Here is a 12,737-nt window from a genome sequence, read left to right as displayed (position 1 = left end):
TCTTCTAATATTTTCCTGGTAAGACCCCTTGAATCCCTCCTATAAAAGAATAAAGACACCACAGTCTTATTCATAAGCAATAAAAAGCAAGTTTACTCACAATCAGGCAGAGCACAGTGTGATCCCTGAAGGCAGGCTTTTAGGCTTAAAGTTACAAACATATACAAAGAGGTTTACCCCATAAGGGAGATGATCTGGGGTACTGCGTGGCTGGCAGCCAGCAGTTCAGGAAGTTCGCAGGAGGAAAGGAAGATGGAAAAGAGAGCGAGCGAGCATGGCAGCATGCCTTGGCCTTTTACCGAATCTGGAAAGGTCACGCCTACCCACTAGTCACATGCAAGGAAGGATGCTCCAGCCAGGTGTAACAGGAAGTAGATCAACATCCCCTTGCACGTCCACTCTAGGAAAACAAGGAATGTTGTATTTGACTGCTCCCAGTGGATTACATCCCACAGATAGCCAGGTGCAAAAAGTGCCTGGCTAATTTCGAACACGGCTCTGATCCTAAACCTCTGCTGCCTTGCGGCTATACCCATTCATGAGAAAGGCTTTGGGAGTAAACCCCAGGGAAGAATGCGTATCCACTGCCTTGCGGGACATCTTCGGGAGAAGAAAGGGCTAAGGAGTAAACCCTACATGAATCTGGACTGGACTTTTATGCAAGGAACGACTGGGAAAATCAAACTCATTCACCCACTTCCAAATCTAAAGTGACGGAGTTCTGAATTCTGCCAACTCAGTAGCCCTATTCAGATGGTCTTGATCCATGCAATTAACCTCATGTAAAGAGAGAACAGGGGACGCGGGTGCCACTGTGGGTTAAACCACAGAGCCTAGGACTTGCCGATCAGAAGGTTGGCAGTTCGAATCCCCGCGACGGGGTGAGCTCCCGTTGCTCGGTCCTTGCTCCTGCCAACCTAGCAGTTTGAAAGCACGTCAAAGTGCAAGTAGATAAATAGGTACCACTCTGGCGGGAAGGTAAATGGTGTTTCCATGCACTGCTCTGGTTCGGCAGAAGCGGTTTAGTCATGCTGGCCAAATGACCCGGAAGCTGTAACGCTGGCTCCCTCGGCCAGTAAAGCGAGATGAGCGCTGCAACCCCAGAGTTGGCCTAATGGGACCTAATGGTTTTATCTTTACCTTTTTAAAGAGAGAACAGGGCAAACTGTTGCTCTCCACCCTTGCTTGCATTTCATGCAATATCTGTGGGACATATCTGCAGATTTGCATCTCTGGGAAATACATTGCTGTTTTCCTGAGCTGGAACTTTGTGCCATCATGCCCTTAGTATGTGGACAGCATGCATCTCTCCCTCCCTCCCTCCCTCCCTCCCTCCCCCGCCTGCAATCTTAATGTCTAAATAGGGCTAAGACTAACACCTCATTCTGTGTAATGGGTAGATAAAATGCAAGAGCTTATTGATTTTTCATTCATTATGGCCACTGCAACTACTAAAGCTCTGCAAAAATTTTTTAAAGTATAGTGGTACTTTGGTTGTCAAGGTCCGTATAGTGAAAGCTATGGTTTTCCCAGTAGTGATGTATGGAAGTGAGAGCTGGACCATAAAGAAGGCTGATCACCAAAGAATTGATGCTTTTGAATTATCGTGCTGGAGGAGACTCTTGAGAGTCCCATGGACTGCAAGAAGATCAAACGTATCCATTCTTAAGGAAATCAGCCCTGAGTGCTCACTGGAAGGACAGATCCTAAAGCTGAGGCTCCAGTACTTTGGCCACCTCATGAGAAGAGAAGACTCCCTGGAAAAGACCCTGATCTTGGGAAAGATGGAGGGCACAAGGAGAAGGGGACGACAGAGGACGAGATGGTTGGATAGTGTTCTCGAAGCTACCAGCATGAGTTTGACCAAACTGCGGGAGGCAGCGGAAGACAGGAGTGCCTGGCGTGTCTGGTCCATGGGGTCACAAAGAGTTGGACACGACTAAACGACTAAACAACACCTTGGTTGTCAAATGGCTTGGTTCCCGAAGAAAACAGCTCCCTAACACTGCAAACCCGGAAGTAAGTGTTCCGGTTTGTGAACGTTTTTTGGAAGCCGAATGTCCGACGTGGCTTCCCTGCCTTCCGATTGAGTGCAGGAAGCTCCTGCAGCCAATCAGACGCCGCGCCTTGGTTTCCAAATGATTCTGGAAGTCGGACGGACTCCCGGAATGGATTAGGTTTGACAACCAAAGCACCACTGTACAACCCTTTTCCTGCGCTAATGATGCAAAAGAAAAGAAAAGGCCCTATTATTCATCTACCCCTCTGCCCCCCTCCTGTCCCACTCTGCTTTTGACAAGCTCCATATATGTTTACATCGCTTGCATTCAGAGTCAGTTTGGGTATTGCCCGAGTCAGCTTTCGTTGTGAAGTGGTCCGTAAGCATCTCTGCTGAGAGGGTCGCGTTTATGCAGGTGTCATTCCCACGGGGAACAAGACAGTGATGTTTCGAGAAGCACCAATATCGTTAATGAATTACAAACATCAAAGCGGAGGAGTTTTCCTTTCCCTCCCCTTTCCTCCCTTCCAGGAGCGCAATTCTCAAACCGCTAAATTAGAGACAAAAGGAACCATTTTGAAAATGAATAAAGAAAGATGCTGCTAGGGGGAATCAAAACAAGCAATTTGCCCAAAGCCAAATATGGTCGTCCCCCCCCAATCCTGTCCTTCTGCTTTAGAAGTTCAGCTTAAGACAGAAAAAGGACGGCAGAATCTTAAAACAGCGACTGCCATTGCGGGGATTGGGGAATGGCTATCAGTTGATGATATGTCACTGTAATAATCTATATTTATGCCTCTGTTTGTTGTCCCTGTTTACCAACGATTGCCCCTCTCCTGTGGCGTATCAAATATGCCTTCTTAACTACCACAACTACATGGTCAGGTTCACACATAACACTACACCGTGGTTTGGCTTAACTATGGTTTGTGCACCCAAAACCACCCAAGCCAGCGAACTATGGTTTGTTTGGATTACGAATCTTGGCTTTCATTAACTGTGCTCTCCCATTGCATCCAACCCACAACCCTGGCGTGTTTCAGAGCCCTGCCCCAGGGGCTCACCCTGCTACAGAGGGCAAGGTAAGAGTAGACTGAAAATGGAGCCAACGTTCAGTGGAACAAGCCATGGTTACTTGGCCCATCAGCGAGAATGATCCTGGTTTGTTCAGCCAAGCATAGTTAAAGCAAACCATGGCTTAGTGTTACGTGCCCAGGCAGCCAATAGAAGTGAAATTGCAGAGGAAGGAACTGGATGTCCTTGTACGTTGCCCAGGGCAGCCAAGGACACTGAATTGCATAAAATATATATGGATGCTCCCTGAAAAATAATTGGTAAGCTTTAAAGAGAAATGCTATCCTTCTCGCCATCGTTGGAAAGATCGTGATCAAGTGATCTGTTTACTTGCTTGGTCTGCTGTTCAGATGCTAAGGGTTGGTGGCAGCTTCCAAAGCCTCCCTCCCACTGTCTATGGAAGAGGAATAGAGGTAACAGCCTTACAGCCAATCAGATCAGTGGTCTCTTTCAGCATTACCTACACTGACTGGCAGCAGCACTGGCAGGAATAAATATGGGGAAAGCAAAATGTCACTTAGAGGATTTTTCTTGAAGCTTTCATTTGTTTTATCCTGGACTGTTTTATTTAATGTTTCAATGTGTTGTAAAGTGCTTTGAGATGTTTTTATTTAGACTATAAAGCTGTATAGAAAAATAATAATAATAATAATAATAATAATAATAATAATAATAATAATAAATAATAAATAATTAACAAAATCAATTGCAAAAAGAAGGTGCCTAGACATTCCATTGTGGCAACCGTAACCTAGGTTTAAGGCGCCGTTTGGCAATTAGCTTATATATATGAGTTTCTAAAATTGCTTTCAACTCCCTGGAAAATCACGAGTTTTTTTGCACTGTATTTTCCCTGTGGTCTTCATGGAAAATGCTGTCTAGCAAAATTTGGGGAAATATTCCAGTGTAGTTCTTTACCAACATTTCCATGGGTAAATCATGGAGTAGCAGAAGCATTAATGGAGGCAGCATGTCTTGCTGTTGTGCCGCTCCACGCCCAGGGTGCGTGTGAAATTTAGCATGCTATGGCGCTGTATCGATCAAAAAGCCACAGTTCTATAACATAACAAACAGGGAATGCAGTGCGGAAGGAACATTAAAAAATGGACAGGGGAGCCAGCGCTGCAACCAGGAAAACTTAACACAGTAACCTCCACATCTGAATTGCACCCCTTGCTTGAAACCTTGGGAAATCACTGCCCGTTACTCTATGCAGATAATACTGAACTAGGCTGGCTCAACAGAAGAGAGCTTCCGACACAAAGCTGTCAGGTGGAGGTGTTTGTATACGTTTATGTGGTTCCTCTCCTGAAAGGTGCAGGTACTACAGGCAGGAGAAGGAATAAATAACGCTGTTCTTGCAGTATTTGCTCTTCGATTCCAAAAATATCAGCAGGCAAAGCTTTCTCCATCCTCGTTTTGGTACCGTTCCTGGAGATTTCTTCCTTGCAGTCATCTTCGGCCGGGAAATGGCTTGGCAGCAAATACCGCTTCTGATTTCCTGCGTGACTTTCTCAAATCCCCCTCACCTCTTGCAACTCATCTTCTGTCTCCGTGTGCTGCTGATACAGTGGTGCCCCGCAAGACGAATGCCTCGCAAGACGGAAAACACGCTAGACGAAAGGGTTTTCCATTTTTGAGCTGCTTCGCAAGACGATTTTCCCTATGGGCTTGCTTCGCAAGACGTAAACGTCTTGCGAGTGTTCCGATTTTTCCCCCGCTCCCCCCTTTTTCTAAGCCGCTAATAGCCTTTTAGCTGCTAAGCCGCTAAGCCTTTAATAGCCGCTAATATGGGCCTATGGCCGTAAGAAACTATCTAATAGCCGCTAAACCGCTAATAGCGCTAATCCGCTAAGCCGCTAATAGGGTTGCTTCGCAAGACGAAAAAACCGCTAGACGAAGAGACTCGCGGAACGGATTATTTTCGTCTTGCGAGGCACCACTGTAGAAAAAGGAGAAGCTGTTTTCGAGAGAAAACGAGAGTCACTTTTTCAGGTTTACGTTGCTTCCAATCGCAAGCACTTTGATCACAGGAGGAGAAGTCTAGGTACTGGCAAATGTGTTTTGCCCTTCATCCTTCGGCCCATGGCAAGATATAATTAAGAGTGGCGTCTGATGGTTACTGTCACAAGCGAGGCTCCAGTGTCTTGATTTACGTGGAGAGGCCTTTAGATCTGCGTAATCCCATTTGCCCTGATACCTCTTGGGGGCAAATTGTGGAGCGTCATTTTTTGTTACTGCTTGCTAGTGGCTGACCTAAGATCATACGATGAGATGTGGCAGATGAGCTCAGTGGTCCATTTAATCCTGCATCCCATTTCCCTACCTATGGGAAGCAGGACATGAGTGCAATAGCCCTTTTGTTCCCCGGCAGCTGAAATTCAGAGGCATGATCTCTCTGACTCTCTACTAATATACGGTAGGTATAATTGGTAGCCATACATAAGCCTTTCCTTTGCCATAGATTTATCTAATTGCTTCTAAAGGGCAACCATCACTCCTGGTAGCAAAGCTGCTTAAAGAAAAATCCCGACAACACTTTACTGAAAAAACTTGAACAGAAACCGCGTATAATTTGAGGAGAAAGGGACAGGGAGGTTTTATCTTTCTTCGGGCTTTGTACATAGTGAGGAGACATTCAACCAAACATACAGAGGAAATCTCCCTCAGAACGACACAGCCAATTGGAGCATGTGCCACCTCAGCAAAGATCATGCCACTCTGCCTGGTTGCTAAGCAACACCACCTGCCCCACCCCTGGCTAGTTGACGTTAGCACCAACAGAATTAGCCCTTAAGTTGCAAACTGAATGATCCCTGCTATTGCACTTCCAACGACCACATCTTGCAGCAGATACTCATTACTCCTTGAATGAAGAAGTGCTTTCCTGTGTGTGCCCTGAAGCTCCTGCCCGTCAGTTTCTAGTAAAAGGAGATAGGAAGAAAAACTTTTATCTCTGACCACACCCTGAATAATTTTAGAACAGTTGTGTCAATCAGTCCATTAAATTTAGTAGCCTTCAACAGTGGGAGTAGGCCACCAGGGAGAGAGGGCCTTCTTAGTGGTGGCTCCCTAGCTATGGAATAGTCTCCTACTTGTTCTTCTTAGGAGGTGCCTAGACAGCTGCCTGAAAGTCCTGCTCTGGTGGCAACAACCATCTCCTTCCTCTGGTAAAGCCCGCCATGCCATTTTTGTTTCCAGTTTCCCAAAGGCTGCCATTTCTGATTAAGAGTCGCTGCTGCTACTTCTTCTTCTTCTTCTTCTTTTTTAAAAATATCATTTTCATTCCTTCCCCCACCACCCTGAAGGCAAGTTTTGTTTGCAGGATTAGAAGCAAATAAATATTTATGCAATATGCAAATAAGACGTGATAAGATTTGAGCGCCGTGGAAAACGGGAAGCCTTTTAAGAGTTGCGGGGAGGAGATTAGGGAGCGTTTGCTGGCGTACCAAATTCCTTGTTGTCTGAAGAGGTTTCATCTCCCCCACTTTCCCTAGTAGGAATGCAGGAAGGGAAGGAGGAGCAAGAAGTGCATGGCTGCAGGATCAGGCCAAGGCCCATCTAGTCTGGAAACCTATATTCCAGAGCAACTGGCCAGATGCCTCTGGGAAGCTCACAAGCAGGACTCAAGAGCAAAAGTCCTCTCCTGATTTACCTTCCCCAGGGATATTAGAGCCATTACTACTGCTGGTCCTGCAGGTCGTAAGCAAGCATTAAGGCTGGTGCAGCTGAGAGCCTTTATCCTATTGAATTAATCAAATCCCCCTTTTAAGAACCTGTAAGTTGGTGACATACTTTCCAATATTTCTCCAATGAAAATAGGAGGCGTATTATTAGTATTAGTATTTATTATTATCATTATTATTACCATTATTAGTATTAGTACAGTGGTACCTCGGGTTAAGAACTTAATTCGTTCTGGAGGTCTGTTCTTAACCTGAAACTGTTCTTAACCTGAAGCACCACTTTAGCTAATGGGGCCTCCCGCTGCCTCCATGCGATTTCTGTTCTCATCCTGAAGCAAAGTTCTTAACCCGAGGTACTATTTCTGGGTTAGTGGAGTCTGTAACCTGAAGCGTATGTATCCCGAGGTACCACTGAATTAGTATTATTATTATACCCCACCCATCTGACCGGGTTGTCCCAGCCACTCTGGGTGGCTTCCAACATTAAAAACGTCCCTATACAGGGCTACATTCAGATGTCTTCTCAAGGTTGTAGAGTTACTTATCTCCTTGGCTCGGGGGTCGCATAACTCCATATCCTCCAACATTTCTCCCATGAAAATAGGGATGTCCTAAGGAAAAGCAGGACATTCCAGGATCAAATCAGAAACTATGATGGCTTCTGTAAATCTAGGACTGTCCCTGGAAAATCGGGACATTTGGAGGGTCTGTGGTGCAAAATCCACCATTTAGCTGTGGATCTTGAGATGCTCAGGTAATTAGTATTCCGTACACCCAATATTCATCTGCAAACAGCATATGCTCCAGCTGTCCCTGTTTGCTAGGCACAGCCTCTATTTCCTGGCCTCAGTCTCCAGCACGTAGCAGCATAGGGTGCTGCCTTCCACTGGAGTCAGAACATTGGTCCATCTAGCCCAGTACTGTCAACACTGGCTGGCAGCTGCTTGTCAGGGATTCGGACAGAAGTCTTTCCCAGCTGGGGATTGAGTATAGGAGGCTTTGCATGGAAAGGATGTGCTCTGCCTCTTAGGCTCCATCTGCCCCATACATTCAAATCATGCCACTTTTAAGTTTCCCCCAAAGAATCTTGGGATATGCTCCTTCACCTTCCGATTGATAAATCCTGATGAGACTGAGGCTAAACCCATAGAGGGATCAGCAGTAGAGAGCAGGAACCAGCAAGTTAGAGGGACTGAGAACATTGAATCAGAGCACCAAAGGTGGTGATCTGGGTCCTTCAGAACCATGGACAGGTCTCAGGAAGCAGAGGAGTTGCTCTGTTGTGTGGACTTAATGACATAGCAACGTCAAGGAAAAGTCCCCTTACCATCAACAACTGGCACCCGTATTATCGCACTTCAACCAAGCTCTTTCACAGAGACTTGCTTTCCTCCACAAACCACCACAAGGTCTCCCGACACCGCGCCTTGGAGACCGGACCTTTCAAACTCGCACTGATTTTAACCAACTTTTCCATGACGGTTCCTGAGTCCAAGGGACAGGTTTTCATGGTTGGATACAGTCGGACGGCAATTTGAATCAATATGGTGGACTGTAACCACTGGTCTTTAGCCGCTGGGTTCAAAACTGCACTGGTTTTTTGAATTCCTGAGCATCGGCAACAGGTATGAGGCTGCTAGTAATAAGTAATCCACAGATCAGTGGTAGAGCACATGTTTTTTCATGCAGAAGGTCCCAGGTTTAATCCCTTGCATCTCCAGATTAAAAAGGATTAGGGAGCGGGTGATGGAAACGGGACTCTGGAGAGCCTCTGACGGTTGGGAGTGGACAATACTGAGTTAGGCAGCCAAAATGTCTGAGCTGGTGTAAGGTGGCTTCCTCGAGTTGTTAGGGATTGTTCTGTGGTCTGACTCATAGCCGAAGGCGAGCCTTAGGCTCCCAACTACACTGTACATTTAAAGCACCATGAAACCGCTTCATTCAGCCATGGCTTCCGTACAAGAATCCTGGGAGCTGTGGCTTCTTGCCCAAGGCTGCTGAGAGTTGTTAGCATGCCCCGCCTATCCCCCTCCCAAGAGCTACAATTCCCACAGCTCCCTCGGAAGAGGGATTGTTAAAGCATCCTGGGAATTGTAGCTCTGTGAAGTGGAAAGGGGGTCTCCTAACAATCCTCAGCACCCTTAACGAACTACAGTTCCCAGGATGCCTTAGAGGAAGCCACAAACAGTTAATGTTGTACAGTGGTACCTCAGGTTACATACGCTTCAGGTTACAGACTCCACTAACCCAGAAATAGTGCTTCAGGTTAAGAACTTTGCTTCAGGATGAGAACAGAAATTGTGCTCCGGCGGCGCAGCAGCAGGAGGAGGCCCCATTAGCTAAAGTGGTGCTTCAGGTTAAGAACAGTTTCAGGTTAAGTACGGAACTCCGGAACGAATTAAGTACTTAACATGAGGTACCACTGTATAATAGTGCTTTCAAAGTACAGTGGTACCTTAATTTGTTCTGGAGGTCCATTCTCAACCTGAAACAGTTCTTAACCTGAGGTACCACTTTAGCCAATGGGGCCTGCCGCGCCACCGCTGCGTGGTTTCCGGTCTCATCCTGAAGCAAAGTTCTTAAACCGAGGTACTATTTCTGGGTTAGCGGAGTCTGTAACCTGAAGTGTCTGGAACCCGAGGTGCCACTGTATAGTTCAAATGGGGCCTCCATTTCAAATCTTCAAGCAATCAAACTCACTGGATTAGGGGTCCCTCCCTCCCTTCCTCATTTTTTCAACCTTTTCTTCCTCACAGGAAGTGTTAGAAATTCTCATATATAAATCCTTAAGCAAGAGTTACAGTCACCAATATGTAATGTCTAGTTGTTGTTCGGGGGACAGACGGCTCAAAAGTCGTGTTTTTCAATAGGATTTTTGGTTCCTGAAATTTGTTCTGATTGTGCAGATAAAATAGCGCAGATAGAATTCTACAGGGTGTGTTGCTCGTGTGTGAAAACAGTCCAGATCCAATGATCTCCAGGCGTGCAACTCCAGGTGCAACTGGGCATCTTCACTTGGTCGCAAGTGGCCGATAGCCAGGTGCAAAATGCCCCTGGTGAATTTCAAATGCTGTTTCGCAGGACTGCTGCAAGGATAAAACGAGGGCGGAAGTTACAGGGAACCAGGCGGAGGGCCTTCTTGGTAGTGGCCCCTACCTTGTGGAACCCCCTACCACCAGATGTCAAGGAGATAAGCAGCAATATGACATTCAGAAGACATCTGAAGCCAGCCTTGTATAGGGGAGTTTTTAATGTTTGATGTTTTACAGTGGTGCCCCGCAAGACGAAATTAATTCGTTCCGCAATTTTTGTCGTCTAGCGAATTTTTCGTCTTGCGAAGCACGAAATCCCATAGGAATGCATTGAAAATCAATTAATGCGTTCCTATGGTCAAAAAAAGTCCAAACAAAGCCAAATTTGGTACAACAACAGTTTATTAACTGCTCTTTAAAGTCACACATACTGTAAAGAGCAGTTCAAAAATTTAAGGGAAAATAAATTAACTTTATAAACAAAACATGTCTTTGTTTTTAGTCAAAGAAAAAAAGTCGCGAGACGTTTTCGTCTTGCGAAGCAAGCCCATAGGGGAAATTCGTCTTGCGAGGCAAATCGCGAACGGAAAAAACTTTCGTCTAGCGAGTTTTTTGTATTGCGAGGCATTCGTCTTGCGGGGCACCACTGTACTTTGTTTTTATATTTTGTTGGAAGCTGCCCATTGTGGCTGGGGCAACCCAGTTATATGGCCAGCTTGCAAATAATAATAATAATAATAATAATAATAATAATAATAATAATATGATGTCTACTCCACCTGCAGCCCCTTGGAGGAAAGGTGGAATATAAGTGCAAATTAATAACCCATGCTTTTGATTTTAAATGTGGGGAATAGGTTAGCGTGGAAGCGCTGAGTGTGCAGCTCTTCCGAGTCCCCAACGCCTCAGGGAACGCATTTTTTGCCTCATGAAATGTGACTAATTATTTACTTGGCGGTAGGCCTCTCTCCGTAGGCCGCGCTGCCCTCCCTTTTGAGTTGGGGGAGAGAAAAACACACACAACCACCCCGTGTATACAAAACCCTAGTCAGGGGAGCTCCCTTTCCAGGTGGGAACAACAGGCTTTTTATATTGCCTCTTCTGGATCTCGCCAAGCGGGTGAGAATAAAGATTTACAGTGTTTGGGAGATTAAAGGCCCTTGTTACGTTGTTCAAATACCACGAGATTAGTTTCCAAGGCGACGGATGCCAGTTGCCATAGGCACCGTAGGGGCCTGGAATTGAGATTGAGGATGTATTTATTTATTTTTTACCCTGGTCACGCAAACAGTAGCTGAACCGCAGTTGGTGTGCACGCGTGCATGTGTGTGTTTAGCAGAAAGCAAGGAGAGGGTGAGGGAAAAGATGGTTGTGACTCTGAAATTTTAATGTTCAGTGTTTTATTATGTTTTTATATAAGTTTGAAGCTGGCCAGAGTGGCTGGGGCAACCCAGGGTATAAAACAACAACATTTACAGTGGTAAATGTTTTTATTACAGTGGGATGCGGGCGGCGCTGCGGGTTAAATCACAGAGCCTAGGACTTGCCGATCAGAAGGTCGGCAGTTCAAATCCCCGCTGCTCGGTCCCCGCTCCTGCCAACCTAGCAGTTCGAAAGCATGTCAAAGTGCAAGTAGATAAATAGATACCACTCCGGTGGGAAGGTAATCGGTGTTTCCGTGTGCTGCTCTGGTTTGCCAGAAGCAGCTTAGTCCTGCTGGTCACATGACCCGGAAGCTGTACACCGGCTCCCTCGGCCAATAAAGCGAGATGAGCGCTGCAACCCCAGAGTCGGTCACGACTGGACCTAATGGTCAGGGTTCCCTTTACCTTTACTTACCTTGGGTTACATACGCTTCAGGTTACATACGCTTCACGTTACAGACTCCGCTAACCCAGAAATATTACCTCAAGTTAAGAACTTTGCTTCAGGATGAGAACAGAAATTGTGCTTCGGCAGTGCAGCGGCAGCAGGAGGCCCCATTAGCTAAGTGGTGCTTCAGGTTAAGAACAGTTTCAGGTTAAGAACAGACCTCCGGAACGAATTAAGTACTTAACCCGAGGTACCACTGTATTATTATTATTATTATTATTATTATTATTGAATAGGATGTCCCTGTTTTCATCAGAGACATGTTGGAGGATATGTCTTAATTGTTTCATAACATGCTGTTTGCCGCCCTGGCTTTTTTTGGTGGAAGGGAAGGATATTCATTTAATTATTAAATTAACTATGTGGAGGACAAACACGACTACGAGGGAGCCAGTTTCATTTCACTTCCTCTAGATTTGTGACTCAGGTCATTCTTGTTTAAAGAGCCCTGATTGGTTGAGGAATTCCTTGCTTGGTTCCTGCTTCTCTTGTTATTCATTTTATTATATTGGATCATTTTCTCAGTGCATATTTCTAAATATGATAGATGCCTTTTGTGCAAAAGGCAAGGTGAATTCCCACCCCACTCCCCATAAAATAAAGTTAAATAGTAACAAGTACTGAGGTGTCCTTAATAACATAACAAAATTTGAAAAAACTATTTTAAAAGTCACCCCCTTGTCTTAAATCCCAGTTTAAAGAGTAGGGTTGGGGGATATCTGGTTTTCAACATTGTCATATATCACCAGTTAAACATTGCAATATACTGATAGATCATGATGTCTGAAATAAGGATGGAGCTATGTAGAGGCATTGGGTGGCTTCACATTTACCCCTGTATTGTGATTTTTGCATAGCGCACACACACACACCATGATGCAGGTCCAAAATTATGAAATGGATATCACAATATGGACTTCAAACCAGTTTGGGATGATATATCAATATAGCACGCAGCCTTACTTAAGAGAGCTGTGTGTTTCTAAGACTTAAGGTAAAGGTAAAGGGACCCCTGACCATTAGGTCCATTGGTGGCCGACTCTGGGGTTGCGACGCTCATCTCGCTTTATTGGC

General features: G+C 45.5%; 1 protein-coding gene and 1 long non-coding RNA gene across 5 annotated transcripts in view; one reads left to right on the top strand and one right to left on the bottom strand.

Annotated features, from left to right (window-relative positions):
• Positions 1 to 12,737, top strand: part of GTF2IRD1 (GTF2I repeat domain containing 1) — a 99,155-nt gene that overhangs the window by 17,088 nt on the left and 69,330 nt on the right. The gene's annotated exons all lie outside the window — the stretch shown is intronic.
• The window catches only part of LOC309519999, a 145,277-nt gene continuing 137,182 nt past the window's right edge, over positions 4,643 to 12,737 (bottom strand). The window contains exons 2-3 of the long non-coding RNA XR_014214123.1: positions 4,906 to 5,033; positions 4,643 to 4,846 (exon numbers count right to left, since the gene is read on the bottom strand). This is a non-coding gene — a long non-coding RNA (uncharacterized lncRNA). The remainder of the gene's footprint in view (positions 4,847 to 4,905; positions 5,034 to 12,737) is intronic.

Source organism: Podarcis vaucheri, assembly GCF_965113315.1.
Source record: "Podarcis vaucheri genome assembly, chromosome: 15".
NCBI classification, from domain to species: Eukaryota; Metazoa; Chordata; class Lepidosauria; order Squamata; family Lacertidae; genus Podarcis; species Podarcis vaucheri.
Note: the sequence above shows the minus strand (reverse complement) of the source record. Positions and strands in the feature narration are given on the sequence as shown.